At 44.9% G+C, this 6,792-nt stretch overlaps 1 protein-coding gene across 3 annotated transcripts in view; it reads left to right on the top strand.

The window, feature by feature from the left end:
• The first annotated feature begins 473 nt into the window (after nt 1-473).
• The window catches only part of strbp (spermatid perinuclear RNA binding protein), a 78,490-nt gene continuing 72,171 nt past the window's right edge, over nt 474-6,792 (top strand). For 2 of the 3 annotated variants that reach the window (XM_058616613.1, XM_058616615.1), the window contains exon 1: nt 3,243-3,383. The gene's annotated coding sequence lies outside the window, so the exon portion shown is untranslated. Of the gene's footprint in view, nt 546-3,242; nt 3,384-6,792 lie in introns of those variants that run through there. The other variant, XM_058616614.1, reaches the window with a different exon arrangement.

The raw sequence follows: 6,792 nt of genomic DNA, 5'->3' as shown, positions 1-6,792 counted from the left end.
TGATGGACTGGCGTATTGTCCAGGGGTGTGACCCCGCCTTTTGCCCTATGTCAGCTGAGATTGGCACCAGTGCCCCTCATGTGACCCTCATGTGACCCTCATGTGGAGGATAAAGCGGTAGAAGATGGAAGGCAACACATCAAGACATGCAAAAAAATACAAAACTAGCATTTGTTCCTCCACAGATGTTTGACTTTAAAAAGAGATGTTTTACCAAATAATAAAAAAGCAGGTCTTTATTAGACCATATTAAAGAGGTTGGGGGGCACCGCTCTTTTCTTCTGTCTCTCTATTCTGCACCTGCTGCCTCTGTGTCTGCAGCTCTGCTCCCTTCCATCCTTCCTTCCTTCCTTCCTTCAGTGTACAGGTGCGAGCGAGCAGCGCCTCCGCCAATTAGGAGAACCGAGCGTGACCACGTGAACAAATCCCGTTCTCTAAATTCCTGTTCAGCTCGAGAGAGAGAGAGAGGGAGAGAGAGAGAGAGAGAGAGAGAGAGGCAGCGCTGACAGGCACAGTGAGTGACGGCAGCCTGAACGGGACCTCAGGTAAATGGCTTTAATTTTCGTCCTCTCTCCCGCTCCCTCTCCCTCTCTCGCCCTCTCTCTCTCTTCATCTCCTTTCATTGGTCATGCACACTTTCTCTCCACGGTCTTGTCCTCGCAGAGCGCGCGTGAGGACACGCGGCTCCGGGACAGGATCCCGTGGATTGTGCGGTGTCTTTGCTCGCGGGTGATTCTCTGCTCTCCTCTGATGCTCGGGCAGGACAAACCCGGTCATCCGCTGATCGCTCGATCTGCACCGTGTGCGCATTGAAACTCATCCACTCCTCCCCTTCTTCCTTCCTTCCTTGCCTCCCTCCCTCCCTCCCCCCCTCGTCTCTCGCAGGCACGCGGGGCTATTGATAGTTGACAGAAGCCTCGTAAATCCCTGGCTCATTTGGCTGACCGGCCACGGCCGTTTGCGCAACAAGAATGTTGATGGAAGTTTATTCTGCTTGCAGATTTGTTGTTTAATTGTTCAAACACCCGCAGAGATTGACGCGTGCACGCGTGCACAGCAGCTCTGTGGTGGCGCAAACATGCAGCCAGGCGAGCAGAGGCAAGAAGCTTTTTATTGCTGAATTATTTATAAGGCTGTCTGCTTCTCGTGGATGGAGAAGTCGGGGTTTAAGGGTGTATGTACTGTATATATGCTACGATTGGTCTCATATTAATTACATTAAACCTCCCTACATATACAGCGGGTTATTTCTGCCCAGGAGAAGCTGCAATTAAACACTGCAGTCTTTGTTCCTCTCTGTGTCTCTATTTTTAGCAAATGAGTCACATTTGGTGTTAAAAGTGTTAGATTGTGGAGACTCGGGAGAGTTGTGTGTACTTTCAGTCCATTACAGAGGAAGATGATGACATTCAAGATTAGCATGCTGGAGTGGCTCCTCCTGGATCAGATCTGATATGTGGACATCTCACATAATCATCCTTAAGTGGACATTAGTCTTCTAATTTGCTGGATGAGGCCAACCTGGAAGTAACAATAAATTGACTAGCCACTAGAGGGCGACTGCTGTTTGCAAAAAGAATGGAAGTCTATAAATAAACATTTTCTTGAGGAGTTAATTGTCTCAATTGCTAGTTTAAGCTCTTCTTCATTAGAACATAATATCTCTACCATTTAGGGCCACACAGTGGGTGTAGTGGTTAGCACTCTTTGCCTTTGCAGCATGAAGACCTGGGTTTGTGACCCAGAGTCAGATGAGGGGCCCCGTGTGCGTGGGTTTTCTCCGGATTCTCCGGTTTCCTTCCACAGTCCAAAAACATGCAGATTTGGGGATTAGGCAAATTGGACACTCTAAATTGTGAAGGTGAGAAAGAGTGGATGGTTGTTTGTCTCTATGTGGCCCTGTGATGGACTGGGTGTACCCCACCTTTTGCCCCATGTCAGCTGGGATTGGCAGGGAAGTGGTAGAAGATGAACGATTTGAGGAAAATAGACAATAGAGTGATTGACATGTGATATCTGTGACTTTCTCAACATGACACTGGTCAAATCGCCAAAATCTTTAAAATGAGCGTTCAGATTCTCATGGGTGGCGTCACTACTCGTGAAGAATTTGAGAGGGTATAGTTTCCTTCAGATGAACGCTATGCATGTAAACCATCATATTTGACCTGGATTTAATCTAAAATTGAACATTGTGCTGATACTGCCTTCACTGCCTTCTCTCTCACTCCAGCACACATTTTTCTTCTTCACATTTTAGGCTACTTTGCAGATTCAGATCGAGGCAAATCATCTCATGAAATTCTTATAGAATTGAGCTGCAACATGAAAGCATTATAGGGTGATGCGTGCCCTCTATATACTCTCTCCTTTAGGTTTATTTACAGCGGAGGGAGATTGTGTTGGAAAAGACTCAAGTCCTTTACTTGTTGTAGAAGATCCAAAAGCAGCACCTGCTCCGACTGAAACTGCCCTGTGATTGGTTTAAAGTCTCCTCTCACTCTATGAGGCTACAGTACAAATCCATTTTCTTTTAAAAATGCATATATTCCTCTCTAGTTCAGCCGTATCTTCCACAAAACCAACATTTTTAAGCCCTGGAAATGGAGACGTTTGTGTAGGATTCAGTTTTCCACATGAACTTTCTGATCGCTTCATGTGGGTTAATTACACCTTAGTTTCTCCTTGAGGTCAAGTCTAACAACAGAACATTTTACTTAAGTGAGCAAACAACTGCAGACATGAAACGTACTTACTCTTTGTTGCACCAACAATGCAGGCAAACGGGGTCTTTGATACCTCATATAAATTAGATGTGCAACTAACAATAGATTTCATGAGCTATTCTGTTATTATTTTTTACAAGTACTGTAAGATAATGAAAAAAAAAATCATTGCCCAAAACCTTAAATATTCTGCAGACGTTCTCATTTTTTCTGGATTCTTTATCACACAAAATCAGTAAATGTTCATATTTAATAAGGTAAAGAAAAATGTGATACTTTGTTTTTATCACGTGTGAAAAGTATTATCAATAGTTGGTGATTAATGGGTGCAACCAGTGATAATCGATCATTTACTGTTGCAGCTTTAATAGAAATGCAGTGTTATTACATCTTTCGGCGTCTCTTGTCTTTCTTACTTGTGAATGAATGGACTCTGCTCGCGCCTGCGCTCTCTCTCTCTCGCTCTCTCTCTCTCCCTCTCTCTCGCTCTCTCTCTCTCTCTCTCTCTGCCTCGGTTGTCGCGGCACCTTCAGTCTGAGTCTTGTCCTCGTCGCAGTTGAACGGCGACAGCTCAGACTGACTCTTTCTTTCTCGGATATTCGTCCGTTTGGATTTCTATATTTCGCATTCACTGACACGGACTCGTCTCCAAACACTGTAAGTCTGCTGCTGTAGTATCGTTTTATTATTGTTGTTGTTATTGTGTTTAGTAGAGGCTGTGTGCGTGCGTGCGTGCGTGTGCCCGCGCTGTCATCCCAGGAGAGTGACACAAGTTGAAATCCTTGTCATGTTTCCACGTTCTTAAGTTCATTCCAAAAATCCTTTATCTCCTTCTTTTCTTCACCCGAGTTCTTTTATTTGTTGCGCGACGAGAAGGAAAAGAGGAACTGAAATGTACTCGTGATTTAACACGTGTCCCTGATGCGGGTGTGCGGCGTTTGTATTTGGCGTTAAATAATAAATAAGAAGAAGTGAGCGTGAACAGTTTTGGGTTTCATCTCTCAGTTCATCTTTCAGAGCAGGTGTATAATATCTCGCAGCCACTTCCGCACCCTGGCTGCCAGATTACGAACCGTGCGTAAAAACACACTGCGATCTTAAATATCAACTAAAACTCTTTAGATTGTGATGTGTTCGTTTCATTTAAGGAACGCGTCCTTGTTGTGGCTATTGTTATCGTTCTGCACTATGTTAGGCGAAGTTGTTGTCATCCTAATATAGTCTGCACCTTTTGTGTTCAGCGCGTGCGGTTTGTTTCTGTGTGTGTGTGTGTGCGCGCGCGCGCCGGCGCGTGTGACGGTGTGAATGACAGAGGGGAGGAAGAAATGCTGATATTCTGAGTGTGTGTGTGTGTGTGTGTGTTCCTGCTGAACCAGCTCGTTGACATACCGAAACATGTGCCACTGATCCTAAAAACGAACACACAAAGGTCTTTGACTCGTGCGTCAGGTGGAATCCGTCACACAGCTGTATGTTGTTGTCGTTGTTGTTGTTGTACATTTCTCTGTAAAGTCTGTTTGTTTTTATATTTGACTGGGGCGTCTAATTGCTGTGCAGGCTTGCTCACATGTATCACCATCTTTATGCCCGGTGGTCTCCAAGCCTTAATGGCCTGTTCACTCCACCCTTTTTTTTTTTAAATGCACAAAAGTGTCTGTGCTGACACTTCAGCCACACCTGGAGAACATGTAGTGTGTCTTTGTGTCTTTCGTGCCCAGCCCTTATACCTTATACCTCTCCTAATCTATAGAGCTGTGTGAACACAGCGTTCTCTAGCTGTGAGTATAAGGCTCCACTTGTGCTGTGAACTGGACTAAAGGTAATTATGACACGCTCACTTTTGGTGTCAGTGGTTCTCAGTTTCTTTATTTGTACGTGTCAGTGAAGGACCCGTTTTTATTGAGGCAGTCAAAGGAAAACAAAGTATAGCAGAGATTGAGCAGGGTGCGTGCGTGTGTGTGTGTGAGTGTGTGTGTGTGTGTGTTGAGCACTTTCCCAGACTGTTTCTCGTAAGCATCGTCTTGGCAGTGAACTCTCTATCAATATCAACACAATGATGGGATGAGAGGAAAGAGAGAGAGGGAAACGTCGTATCTTTGTCACTTCAGTTTCCCTTTTCACTTCTTTCTTCAGCCGTTTTGTGCAAATCTTTCATTTGTTTTGCAATTTCTGTACAAAAATGTCTGGGATTTTTTCCCCCGCCTCATTCTTCTACTAAACCCGTTATAAAGAGTGATAGGATTTTTCAACTCCTCTTTACTTAGTTTTTGGTGTTAGACTTTCCCCAATATCTCTGAAAACATCAAGATTCCTTGAGGGGATACAGGATATTGATTTAAGGACACAGAGACAATTGTGTCTCTGTGTCCTACTTTGCGAGGACATAAAAATAAAAAATAAATAGAGTAAAGACAAAAGAATCAAAGCCACAAACCAGGGAAAAGGCAGTCTTTTCTAATTAGTTAAACTGTTTAGTTGATTTGTTCACTCAGATCTATTGAGGCAAGAAAACAAACACAATTAAATTTGTTGCCAGTCAGGTTTGTTTATCCTGCCCATTACTGGACACATTGCCACGTGTGCAGCACAATTCATTCTTGAAGTCCGAACAATCTACTTTTATTTGTTTGCTTTTTTAACAATCATAAAAATGTCTCTCTGTGTTTGTTTACTTTTAAGTTTGTCCGTTTGTTTTTTGTTTTTGCTAATCTCTCTCTCTCGCGCTTCTATATTTACTGGTGTGGCTTTTTCTTTCAGCTGTGAGTGTGTGTGTGTGTCAAGTGTCTGCTTTACAGTATGTGCCCTCCTCAGAGCAGCAACATGGCTCCTCGGCTGCCTGGGCTCTGCTTTGCCTCATGTCATGCTCTTGGTTTTAAACTGTTGGAATCTAAGTAGCACACACTCAGTGGGAGACGACGCACAGTTGCGTCTTCGGATGTCTCGCTTTCCAGCCTCTGCAGCATGCGTGCGTATGTGTGTGCGCGTTTGTGTGTGTATTCTGGTGCCCAGTGCTTATCAGCGAAACAGGAGTCTGCCCTCCACTTCTCATATTCTAGCATACAGCAGCACATTTGGAGTGTCATCTGGCAAGGAAATGTTGCCCTAATCCAATTGGCTGTAGCTTTAGTAAAAGCTGCCCTAATTGGCCAATACAGCGGCTGGCAGCCAAGGTTCCAGTAAGCACAACAGGGAGTTAGGGGAGAATCCCAGTGGTGCTGTGATGCAGGAAAGATGGAACAAAGGGCAGATAGCAAGAGAGTGTGTGTGTGTGCGTGTGTGTGTGTGTGTGTGTGTGCGTGTGTGTGTGTGTGTGTGTGCGTGTGCGCGTGCCACTGTTTTGAATATTCCTCCACTTGGCAATAATAGAGGGCCCATCTGCACTCTGCTGAATCAGATCCATCCAGATGACCATATCTCATTTTCAAATGTGTTGTTTGGCACACGCACACAAATGCAAATACACACATGCAAACACACCAGTCGCCTCCCCCCCTCCCCCCCCCCCCCCCCTCTGTCTGTCTGTCTTTCCATCTGCAGGAACAGGAACAAGAATGTCTTTGGTCACATAAACATGTTTGAGGAAACATCTTCCAAAGTGACTGATGAACAAAGCTGTGAACAGTGTGTGTTTGCCTGTGTGTGTGTGTGTGTGTGTGTGCGCGTTACGAGAGGAAGAGCCGACTGCCACTGCAGCTGTTCCTGTTTCCTTTCACCTCAGTGTGGAATCCAGAGGGAAGGACGGAGACAAAGGGATGAAGGAGAGAGAGAGAGAGAGAGAGAGAGAGACAGTGGGACAGACGCGAGCAGAGAGGGAGAGAGTGAGCGATGTCCATGTAAGGTTTCAGTGTGTTGGCTGCAGCTATACAACCACTGAACCTGAGATGAACTCTGCAGGGGTCGGCCTCTGAAGTTACTGTTAACGTGAACTTTGACTGCGCGCGGCTGCTTCACACAAAGACACCTTTCATCGTGTGATGCATCGGGGAACTAAAACATTTTAGTGTTTGTTTGGTTTGCATGCTCAATGCAAAATACAGCAACAGTGTCATTACTTAAACTAGTGTAC

The sequence above is a fragment of the Solea solea genome, chromosome 19 (genome assembly GCF_958295425.1).
Source record: "Solea solea chromosome 19, fSolSol10.1, whole genome shotgun sequence".
Classification (NCBI taxonomy): Eukaryota; Metazoa; Chordata; class Actinopteri; order Pleuronectiformes; family Soleidae; genus Solea; species Solea solea.
The sequence above is the reverse complement of the archived record's forward strand: the minus strand, read 5'-3'. Positions and strand labels throughout refer to the sequence as shown.